Genomic DNA, 12,996 nt, shown 5'->3' with positions numbered 1-12,996 from the left:
TAGTGACAAAATGTGGGTCACAGCAAAGGGAACATTTAGAAGAGGCACCTACAGTTTATCAAGTCAGAAGTATTAGTTATTTATTTTTGAATCTAAACTTCACAGCATATGCTTAATACACTACTGGCAACTCATAGTTTGGAGGTATGTCCAAGAGAAAAATCTTAAAAAACACAGCGATTGAAAGGAATCACATCCTAGAGCTTTCCACGGCTCAGACATGTTCTTATTGAATGTCATATAATGCTCGGTAAATTCCCCAGCACTAAACAAAAGAATATTTTTTTTAATTTTGATTCTCTCCAGTAAGCAAATAGAGATGTCATCTTGAAACTTATTCTGCAAGTGATATACTCAGTTATAGGCTCTATCAGTTCATTTCAAACCTGTCTTACAAATACTCCTCACACCCGATGTGCCACAAGGCAGCTAGCTCCCAGCCTTCCAGACATATAACCTGATCTGTTTGTGTGCAGAGTCTGTTGGACTCTCGGGCTAATAGTCCGAGTTAAAAGAACTGCAGATGCATGTAGAACAATCAGTAATGGGAATCTTTCATTGACTATATCGGGGTTTCTAATCCAGAAGAAGTGCAATTTATCTAACAGCACTTTTTAAAAACCTGATATCATTCACCAGGATAATGATATCTTTTGTTCGATTTGAGGTCGTATTAATTCAATACAGCATACCATGGGGAATTTAGGTATCTTCAAATACTGCTACGTGTAACAATGAACTTCCCAACAATATATTGTTTTCCTACTCTCAAACCCTGTTTTTTTCTTTTCTCTAGTATGTTTCTTTATGCACTCATCGTAGAGCAGCTGAGTAAGGTGGAAGAAGCCGAAGCTGGCTTTGGACTGGAGTGATAGCACAGCGGGTAGGGCATTTGCTTTGCACGTGGCTGACCCAGGTTCAATTCCTCCGTCCCTCTTGGAGAGCCCGGCAAGCTACCAAGAGTATTACACCTGCATAGCAGAGCCTGGCAAGCTACCCGTGGCTTATTCAATATGCCAAAAACAGTAACAAGTCTCACAATAGAGAAGTTACTGGTGCCTGCTCGAGCAAATCAATGAACAACAGGATGACAGTGCTACAGAGCTAGTATGTGCTTTACATAACATGCCACAGCTATTCCATTCTCTTCTTACCTCGTTACAAGTTGATTTTTGGTTTTTGGTTCTTTTATCCTTCTACCCGGTAATCTCTAACCCATATCCCAAGTTTATAAAATCCTCTAGCACGCTGAAGTTTTGTTAAGCAAGTCTTACTGTCTCTTACTTGTAAAAAAAAATCACAATTCTTTTTGGAGGAAGTTGGACATTGTTTTATTTCTCCTGAAAATTGAACCAAAATGTCATAACCCTTAAGTCTGTGTAGCTTGATTAGAATTAAATTATATGCAGCAACATTGCCTAAAATTGTCAGTTAACATTTTCAGTGTACTCTTCTCTCATTAGTGTCAACTAGAAACTTCTCATTTATTTTACCTGATGAGTCCCAGTGAGCTCAAGGTGAAATTCACGCCCTCTTTCTTCCAAGCACTTACCCTACCATTCTCATATGGAAAAAAACCACCTTGGCCAATTCTCAGCCTCATATGGATTTTTTTTATCTTTATCTTTCTCTAAGGATGGAACACCTAGGCATGTGTCTCCATCCATTCTACTTATTACCATCACTCTTGGAGTCATCATTGGTGCCTGCTCAAGTAAATCAATGAACAACGGGATGACAGTGCTACAGTGCTACCATCACTCTTGAGTATCATCCAAGCCCAGTAAAAACTAAATCATTCATGTTCTTTTTTTCATGTTTCTATTTTCCTTAAACAAAGATTTCCTTCCGTTTAAATTTATTGGCATAATTCTATGACCATGAGCTTGCCTTGATATTTTTATTCTCTCAAATATCTTAACTATATACTGCTTTTAAAAAACATTTTAGTGTAAGGAGCTTTTCATTATGTGTAAAATATAGGAATTACTTTAGTAGCCAAGACATTTTTATTTCAGCATTTCTTTTGTGGTTCCTTTCCTCAGTCCATGCTTTACACTGCTCAAATCTGACCTTCATTTCAAGATGGCTCATTCTGCACAATCCATCTTATTAAACTATTCTTTCCCACATCTTTATTCTTTCTACACATACATATTTACATTCAACTTTTCAAAATCCAACTAATACAAATTTATAACATTTGAACCATGTGTATGAGAAGTTAGAGTTGCCTTCTTCATACTCCAGTCAAATATCCTGTACACCACAAAAAAACCATCCAGTGGGGCTATTTGTTGATACCATATATTTATAATCTCCCACCTGAACTCAGTGCCTATGGCTGAGGGCATTCTTGTTTTAATTTCACTTTTGGGATCTATACATCTGTAATGCCACACCTTTACCACTGTTTATAATCACCTACAGCTGTTCCTTATTTTTTTTTTCACATGTAGATGGTAGGATAAATGCTTGGGAGAAAGAGGACGTGGATTTTACCTTGAGATCATTGGGATTCACATCCCTAGTCCTCAAACACACCTACCTATTTCCTTATACATGACAAATTTGCCTGTTATCTGAGTTCTGCTTTCTTTTCTAAAGTATTATCTATTAACCAATACAATGTTTTCAGTTGTACCAACCTTATTATTTTTTTTTAGTCAGCACTCAGGGATGTCTCCTGACTCTGAGTTCAGGGATAGTTCCCAGAAGGTCTCAGGATATCATACAGGTGCTGGAGGTGAAACCTGGGTTTGCCACACACATGACACATCCTACCTACTGCACTATTGATCTGACTCTGTGTTTCTTAAACCCATTATGCTTGGAGTCTCTGAATATCTTCTCCTTTTGACCTAGATAAAAGTGTCTGCAAGTGTTTCTCAGGTAACTTACACTCATCATGCACGTATGATATATGAAGTAACAATAAGTGTTACTTCCCCCAGGAATTGTTCTTGGCATGCTAATTCAGATACCAACCTGTGACCTTCCAAAGAATGGACTACCTGGATGATAATTATTAGTGCCAAAAAATCATAGTTGAAGCTAAATATGCATTGAGTGAAAAGCTGAAAAAATTTAGATCATCTTCCTTTGGGGTTTATGACATTATTTTTAAACTATCTATCATTTACATCTTTGTCTTATTTTTTGAGGCCATATCTGGAGGATATTCAAGGTTAACTCCTGACTCTGAACTTGGAAATTAGTCCTGGTGGTGCTTGGGGACCATAGGGGATGCCAGGGATGTAGCTTGATTAAAATTAAAAGGGATTACTTCTCCAGTCTCTCACTTACATTTTTTAATTCTTTCATTTGGAAACACGATACCTATGAATTATTGACTGAATCATCTTGGTATTTTTATTCTCTCAGAATTAAATGAGCACAAAGACTCAGAAAAAAAACACTAGGCGTTTGTCAATAATTTTACAGTACTTGACAAATAATGTCTTTTAAATTCCCAGTTTAGAACTTGGTGGATGAGCCTGAAACTAATGTCATAACAGAGGTAGTGCACGATGAAGAGTGGCAGTTTATGTCAATCTTTGATCAAACTAAGGTACTTACTAGAATATTTTATTCTGTGCCAGGCTTCTATGATACTTTGAAATGAACACATTTTAAATATGAGTCCATACTCAGATAAGTATACCTATGGGATTTTTAAATTTGTTGTTTCTCAGATTAAAATGACCTTACCTAAATGTGTGCACCCACACCTAAGGAAGTTGAACATTCAACACCAACCAGTAGAATTTTGACACACTTATACTCTACTCAGTGTTGAACTGGGTACCAAAATTAGTTCTGCTCTGTTTTTTTTTTTTTTTGCGGGGGGAGAGAAGGAGTAGGGAGAGATACAACTATTGGTGCTCAGGGCTTGCTGCTGACTTGTGCTCAGATAACGCTCCTGGAAGTGTTCATGGGACTGTGTGTGGTATCAGGAATCAAATGTGAGTTGGTCCTGTGAAATTCATGCAAGCACCTTAACACTGAACTATTTCTTTGTCCCAGAACTAAGCATAGTTAAAGGTGCAAGAGACATTAAATAAGACACAACATTGATTTGGCCTTAGGAACATACTCAGTATCTAAATAGGTACAAATGCAGCTACTGGAAAGTATCCTAAAATTGCTTTAAAATTGAAATAAGTATCCTAAAATGCAATTATACTTTCCTAAGATTGCATTTTAGTATACTTATTTCAATAATAACTTTCTATATTAGTTGAGAGAGACACACAAGTAGACAGAGGAATAAACTACCACCATCATTTCAACAGTGGCTATTTGAGTAGTACATCCTCCACAATAGTTCATAGAAGGATAGTTCTAGACAATGCAGCAGTTAAAAGCAGATTTGGGAGTAGCATAGGTTTAGCTCTGATACAATTTCTTAACCTTATAAGCTCTTTGGCAGTGGATACCTCACTTAACCTCTCTAAGCTTCATTTGAAAGGTTGATCAAATCTGATGAGGTGCATGAGGCAAACAGCCTGCACTGTGTCTAGTGAAAAACTTCAAAGAATTGTTATGCAGTTACTTTCATCCTTTTCAAGCTGAAAAGATGGGAGGGGCAATGAAGCAATTGTGATCCTAAGTGTGAGCTATATATGTTTTAAGAGGAGAGAGCTGTACATTTCTAAGTCTTCGAGTCAGATGTGATGATTGTTTTAAATTATAAACAGGGACAACCTGACTGCCTTTGAGCTCTGATTGACACAAACCTCTCCCCACCAACAGTCAATGCTGTGCTAGACAGGAATGAGCACTAAGGAAGCAGGAACTTCTCACTTGTCAATCCTGAGTCCTCCATAAACACAAGCAGTTTTACTATTGTCGTAAGGGATTTGCAGTGGCTTCGGAAGAGCAAGTGTGAAAAGCTTGTCCTCAGCTCGGCAAACTACCTTCATAGAAGTCTCCGAAGCTTGATTTTTAAAATTCTTGGTGAGGCGTAACAAAATTATGCTCATTTACACTGCGTGGTTGCAATTTGATGCTTGCAAGTTCAGTGAGATGAGCTTGAGCTAATATTTTCATCTCTCTAACAAATTAGGAGACTGATACTCAAAATGGTGCAACTTAAACCCCAAATCTGTTCCCAGGGAGGGTAGAAGTCTTTTCTCACCATGAGTATTTGGTTCTATAAGAAAAATAGGTCTAGGCACACAAATGAATCTCGAACCCGAACAACTTGCGGCAGAGATGGCCTGGGACTTTGCAATAGGCCTTCTCCGCTGGGCTGCTCCAGACGGGGTGGGTGTTGTCCCTCTGCCTGCCCTTTAAGAGCTCCAGCGGTCACCATTTCTAGAAGCCAGCAAGAAGCACCTGGTATCAGTCGCGGTGATGGCAAAACCCAAGTCTCGCGGGACAGGGGAGGAGTGGGTCCTCCTTCCCCCTGGAAGGCGGAGATGACCCACATCCTCCTATCATCCACTTAAGCTCCCATGTGACCACGATCCAGAGATACACAAACAAATCTCAGGCCCGAGCAACGTGCAGCAGTGATTTCTTCAAACCTTAATTGTTAAAATCTTGAATTCCCAGAGCGTGGAACCACTCTCGTGGCCGTGCAACACTATACTATATCCATAACAAGCAATACAAAACACATTGTCCAGCATTGCATTTTTGGCAGGGTGTTAGGACTGGTCTCGAAATATCTAAGGTAACTAGAGTAGTGAAAGGATATTTTGCAAATGTCTGCCACACAGGCAGGGGGAGGTGTGGAATGGGGCGGGGGGGGGGGGGGTATTGGGGATTTTGGTTGTGGAAAACATGCACTGGTGAAGGAATGGGTGTTTGGTGACCATATGATCGAAGTTCAGACATAAAATTTGTGTTACTGTACCTCATGGTGAATTAATAAAAAAATTAAAAAGAAAAGAAAAATAGTTCTATAAAATTGGAGAACCATGTACCTATAGAATTATAGAAAAATAAAACCAAGAAGGGTAATTGTTTTTAATATAAAGTACCAAAATGACTTTTATAAAAGGAAATAAATTAGCAAAAGGAGTACCAATATATAGTGACTGCACAGAATTTTAATAATTAGGAGTGGCATAGAGTTTACTCACCCAAAACAAAAACTAAACCAAGAAGTTTGTGTTTGGGGACTGGAGTGATAGCACAGCGGGTAGGGCATTTGCCTTGCATGCGGCCAACCGGGAGTTGATTCCCAGCATCCCATATGGCCCCCCAAGCACTGCCAGGAGTGATTCCTGAGTGCATGAGCCATGAGTAACCCCTGTGCAATGCCAGGTGTGACCCAAAAAGCAAAAAAGAAAAAAAAGTTCATGCTACTTTGGTATCAGGAAATTTTAGTATCTAATCAGTTATCTCTAGTTAAAAACATTAAGCCCATATTGGCTTCACTGAACTACTACTTTTATGCCACCAACAAATTATGCCAGAAAAACTGGATAGACACATGAAGAAGAGTGAAACTTACCCAGCATCAAAGATCATACTTAAGAACTAACGGAAAATTAATTAAGGATACATATGATACCTGAAAATATAAAATAATTAAGAGAAAGCATAGGCAATATACTACGAATAAATTTACATACACATAACATAATACTATTGAGCTGTAAGTAAAGAAAAATACTGCCATTTTCTACAACATGAATGCAAGCAAAAAGTGATGGTAAGTGAAATAAATATGTATGAAAAACATTTCAAGTACAAATGAATGAAATAATAGGGTCCAAAAAACCAAACATAGACAAGTTTTGCATTTAGATCAGTGCCTTAGAAGACTCTAACTGAAGTGTAATATGCCACCTGACTGTACTAATAAAGTCCATCATTATTTGAACTCATTACACAAACAGCTGAGATTCAGTAGACCTCACATGATATCTTTACTCATAACATGTTTCTTTCCCTATGTTTTACCGCCATATATGTTAAATAGAAAGAAATAATACTGCTATTTTTGTTATATTTTTGCTTAGTTTCCAATGTTTGATTATTAAAATCCATGAATAGTAAATAGAAGAAAATAACCTGTTATTTTATTATATTTTTACTTAGTTCATTTTCAATGTTTGATGCTAAAGATTTTTGAAGGCCAATAATTTTGAGGTTGTAAATAACTGTTACCCCTAAAAGTAAAATGAAACTGTAGCACTGTAGCACTATAGTCCTGTTGTTCATCTATTTGCTCGAGTGGGCACCAGTAAAGTCTCCATTGTGAGACTTGTTGTTACTGTTTTTGGCATCTCAAATATGCCACGGGTAGTTTGCCAGGCTCTGCTGTGCGAGCGAGATACTCTCGGTAGTTTGCAGGGCTCTCTGAGAGGGACGGAGGAATAGAACCTGGGTCGGCCGCATGTGAGGCAAATGCCCTACTGCTGTGCTATCACTCCAGTCCAAAAGTAAAACAAAACAGAGTCATAAATATATAACTATGATGCATACATTTGTACATACAACTGTATAGATGTCTAGTAAAGAAATCACAAACATGGGTCAGAATGCAAGAAGAGCAACATCATAACATACAATAACCAATAAGCTTTTCAAATCCCAAGACGCCTTTCATCCTTGTCTCAAAGAACCTTCTCAGATAACTGCACAATAGCTTGGGAAAGAACAATAATGTTCAGACTAAAGAAGGATCGATTCAGCTTTGATGTCTGGCAGAGATAGGCAAGTGTGACTGTGGATTAAAAGGGACTCAAGTTATTTGTCAGACATACCAGTTCTATTTTCTATAAATATGTGTATTTATATGCATGAGTATCTCTATGTGTATAACAGAAAAATAATGCTTTCCTTAAAAAAATAAATGTGGTAAATTGTCATGAACAAGTTGCACCATCCTTAACAAAAAATCATTCATATTTCTCTATTGTGAAAAATCCACAACACACACACACACACTCAGTCTTCAGAGGAGAAAGTTCACAAGTAAATGCATCTTCGGGAATTATCAGCTGAAATAAGAAAACACCTACAAGTTTACAGCTATATATTCTATGCCTATTAATGTGGGCATAGCATGGACAATCAATAAGTATAAAATAAAGGTCTGAACATTTCAAAATAATATGCTTTTTCTTTCCTGAAAATTAGAATAATTCCTTCTTTCTTTTCACTCCACAAAACTCTTATTAATTGTACCACCATTATATCCCTGAAAAAAGTACCCTTTTATTTGTGTAAGTATCAGATTTCTGAGCTCAAAAGACAGCCTCCACTTTCTATAAATAGTCAGGCTTTTGCTGGAATTCTAAGAAAGAAATTAGCTTAATACCCTTATTTTGTGCTACAATGGCTTCTGGCTGGTAGAAATTCCTCAGCAGTTCAAAAGCTTGAATGACTCCCGGTTCTCTGCTAGATGGGGGGGGGGGGAGGGGGGTAACCACCATCCCTGAGGCCTCTCAGTCAGTTTTGGTCCCATCAATGGCACCATCCTCATTGGTTCTATGTTGTCTTTATGCAGCATCCTTCACATCCCTGAAGTAAAACTGTACCACTTAATCCTCTAACTCTGCTGCAGGTAACACAAAGATTACTTCATAGTCACCCAAACCGTTTCCTTATCACTAAACAGAGAAACCCACAGGTAGCCATTTGATAGTCATCTTATGTATTAAAATAATTGGCTTCTATTTAATAATTATAGAGATGTGTGTCATTCCCATTAGTTCTATTCAATTCTACAGCTCATAAATACTGATCCTGGTAAAATGTAATTTAATGAAACAATTGATACTCTATGACTTAGACTGCTTAACTGTAACGATTTTTAACTCGCTTATTCAAGATCATATGGAAAAACATTTGAAGACCTTCGAGTCCTTTAGTTTGAGGGCATTATTATTATGGAAAAAAACTAAAGTGTATACTTCTTATTTAATTTTTAAATTTGTAAATAGCTAAGTAGCCCTATATACTTCTCTAATTTATGATTATCTCTAAATTTTTAGATGTGCAAATTGCAGAGTTATGGCAAAGGGGTAATATCCAATGCAAATGGCATTTTGAAAAAAATGTTTCTATTATTAATTAAATAATGAAATTGAGAGAATTATAAATTATAGGTACATTAACTAAGCATTTCTATTTCCAAAAATTCTTTCAGTCTTGGGACTGGAGTGATAGCACAGTGGGTAGGGCATTTGCCTTGCATGCGCCTGACCTGGGTTTGATTCCCAGCATCCCATATGGTCCCCTGAGCACTGCCAGGAGTAATTTCTGAGTGCATGAGCCAGGAATAACTCCTGTGCATTGCTGGGTGTGACCCAAAAAGAAAAAAATTCTTTCAGTCTTGAGAAGTTTGTGTATCTTAAGCACTATACTTCACATATAACAATGATATTAAAAAATGGCTATGGTGGAGACTTCAAGAGACTCACTCAGTATTCCCTTTCTTAGGGACTAGGTATAATACAGTGAGTATGGTGTTTCCTTGCATGGGGCCAGTCGGGGTTCAATCCTCAGCATCCAAAATGGTCCCCTGAGCAATGCTAGAAATGATTCCTGAGTGCAGAGCTAAGAGTAACTGCTGAGTACTGCTGGGTGTAGCCTTCAAACAAACAACAACAACAAAATGCTCATTTTTTTTGACAGTCCAAAATATAATTTTCCAACCTTTCTGAAATATAAAGGTGGTTCTGTGACTAGGACACAAATGAAAAGGAAATGAATGACTTGGGTACATTCTTTAAAACAAACAAAAAATCTTGACTCCTTTCTTCCTGAGGACCAAACATGCAGAAATGGCAGTAGGAGATGGAACAGATGGAGAGGTGGGCCTTGGACCATAAGAGGAAATTTACATGGAGAAGAGAGATGAGATAAAATGCAAAGGAACGTTGGGCCAGAGAGAGTTCAACAGGTTGAGTACTTTCTTTGCAACTCCAGCTGGAGTCCTGTCACCGCATATAGTCCCTTAAAACTTTCAGGAGTGATCCTTGAGGCCAGTACCACAGGGAAGGAGCTTCAGTGACTCAAGAGTAGCACCTGAGCACTGCCAGGTGTGGCCTCAAAGCGATCAAACTGTACTAAAGAAACAAATAAAAAGAACACACAACACAAGTCGAGATTTGAAATCTGGTGGAATTGCCATATCAGCTCAGGACTGATAGATCATTAAACTCTATAATTGAACTGTCAAAGAGTAGCAAGGGGGGAAATAATCTTTCTTTTTGCTTAAATCAAAGGTATTCTTGCCGTTGCTTTTACAAAAGTTGAACTAGTATCATAATTAGGATTTGAAAGATTCAGTGCTGAATCAGAGTTGAATCTGGCTCTCAAGAAGATGGTCTGGTAAAGATTATATATATGTATATGTATATACATATATATGTATATATAATATAGATGTAGATATTGGAAGGCTCATCTAGAGATTCTCAAGAATTATTCCTTACTCTGAGAGCAGGAATTACTCGTGGTGGTGCCCAGGAAACCATATGGAATATCCAGGGATGGAACCAGGGTAGATGTATGCAAAGCAAACTCCATACCTGCTGTACTATCTCTCCAGCCTCAAAGATGATATATAAACTATATTAATCCCGGCACTTACATTTATAATATGTACCATAATACTGGAGTCAAGAACTTTAAAGACTATTATAAGTTGTATAATAGTCTCACATCCACATTTACAGACTACTGCTCAGAGCCATTATTACTTTGGTCCTACATTTCATTCTTCTTCTATTTTATGGATATCAGACTTTATTCTGATGAAGAGAGCATTTGGCCAACCTTTTCTCAACCGTTAATTCCTCAACATTTCTGTTTTCATAGTATAGGCAATGTGCCTCTACTTGCTTTGTCACTGGGCATCTTGATGCATAAATGCATTTGCAAATGAATTCCCTAAACGTGCTAATGAAAATTTGTTCTGGACGATTTCCAGGAAGGTCATAAGCAAATAAGTTCATTAGAGAGACAGAGAGATAGAGAGAGACAGACAAAGAATGAGAGGAGAGAGATGAGGATAGGATTAGAAGTTAGTTGCTCTAACATGTTAACTAAAATCATTGCATATAGCATTGATGATTTAGGAAGAAAGATTAGAATCTAATCGACTTGCATTGGAAATTGAAAATGGACTCCCTTAAAGCCCAAAATCTTTACCACAAATCACAAGATTCGTCAATTATCTATCATAGGATCTTGTGAGTTGTCCATTTATATTCTTGCAACAAAACTAGAAAGGCAGATTATAAAAATAAATTTAAAAACTGAATTTTGTTAAGTAAGCCAATGTGTAAACCAAACTTTAAAAAATTGTCAAGTATGCCATTTGTTTAACTGCCTGATTCCTCTATAGCATTGATATATGGATAATATTGATTTAGTTTAAGTGGATTTTTTAAAAGTTCTAATATGGACCCTGAGAGATATTATAAGAGTAAGGCACTTGCATTGCAGTGGTTAAACACAAAATTTAAGTGATTTTGTTCAATACCTAAAACAAGGAAAATTGTGAAAAAAATTAGATGGAAGGGTGGGGGGAGGAGATGAATGAAGAGATCTAGGGAAAGCAGAAAATGACAGACTTGGAATAACTCAGTCTGGGGCTAGAGCAATAGTAGAGCAAGTAGGGGCATTTGCCTTGCATGCAGTCGATCCAGATTCAATTCCCAGCATCCCATATGGTCCCATGAGCACCGCCAGGAGTGATTCCTTAGTATAGACCCAGGAATAACCCCTGAGCATCGCCGGGTGTGACCCAAAAAGCAAAAAAAAAAAAAAGAAGAACAGTCTATCTGTTGGTGTTTACACACTCCCATGGCAAAGGCAGCTGAGCTTAGATACCGTCACGTGGTCTGAGAATAGTGTGTGTCTGCTTAAACACCCGTGAAGCTCTTTGCCTCCAGACTAACATTGGCATCATGTGATTCTGGGGTTGCCATGGTAAGTACATAGTGTGAAACTAAGTTTTTGTTTTGTTTTGTTTTCCCTGAAATGTGGCTCTAGCATAGATTAATAGTCGAAGAAAATCACTGGAAAAGGAAGCTTTACGAGGCCTTGGCTAAACATGAAGAACTTGCTGGATATCCTGAATGCAAACATACTGCTTCTGCTTATCATTTCTTCAGATATAAAGGATTTATCTTGAAATGGTCAATGTGTTATTGCGTGCAATTGAGAAATGTAAGATGGTTTCATAGTTTCTTTATAACCCTGTGCTGGGACTTTTATTATGGAGGGATTTTCTACTACCTGAACCTGTTTTATTCAGAAGCAATAATTCCTTTGCTATTGTTCTTCAAAGTATCACAGATGTTATAAGAAAATACAGATGTGTTTATTATCTGGTAAAATCCAAAGGTAGGATGAATTTGACCCAGAACTGAATCATGCCTCCAGAGACTTCCTGAGATCTTTCTAGGTGTTGGGAAAGTTGTCATGGCTCTTTGTAGTCACACTCTGTTGAAAACCCAGATCGGCATTTGGATCACGAATTCTGCTGAAATTGCCTGTGTGGACCGTCAGGTGTACTTAGCTCAAGAAGAAGCAAATGATAGGTAGATCATAATTAATTCCTAATTCCCACCTCCTCCCCCAAATAATGTATTCTTTATGATTCATCTCATTCTCTTCTTATTCCATTTTTTTTTCTTTGTAGTCCGGTGCACTTGAACTTTGACCCGATCGCTCTGATCCTGGGGTCCTGATATACTTCTTATGTCTCTAAGACTCAGATTCTTTATCTGTGAAATGATGCAAATAATAAGACCTACCTATCTCTGGGGTTAAAGAAGCAGAACATGTAAAATACATGGGATATGCATGAGATAGGCACTAACTGCCAGTTCTAGCATGTGTTCTGTGTGGATACTCATGTTTTTTTTTTACTCTTACATTATAAACATTCTTAAAATCTTGCTATTCTAGAACTTCAAAGATTTCCTCAGAATTCTCTTAAAATGTTATTTTGCATATGTTCTCTTAACATTTTATTTTGCAATGACTCAGTAATCCAACTAGAGAACTCAGTAGTGT

General features: G+C 37.5%; 1 protein-coding gene across 2 annotated transcripts in view; it reads right to left on the bottom strand.

Moving 5' to 3' along the window:
- The window catches only part of NYAP2 (neuronal tyrosine-phosphorylated phosphoinositide-3-kinase adaptor 2), a 327,961-nt gene that overhangs the window by 274,941 nt on the left and 40,024 nt on the right, over nucleotides 1-12,996 (bottom strand). The gene's annotated exons all lie outside the window — the stretch shown is intronic.

Source organism: Sorex araneus, chromosome X (genome assembly GCF_027595985.1).
Source record: "Sorex araneus isolate mSorAra2 chromosome X, mSorAra2.pri, whole genome shotgun sequence".
NCBI lineage: Eukaryota > Metazoa > Chordata > Mammalia > Eulipotyphla > Soricidae > Sorex > Sorex araneus.
The sequence above is the reverse complement of the archived record's forward strand: the minus strand, read 5'-3'. Positions and strand labels throughout refer to the sequence as shown.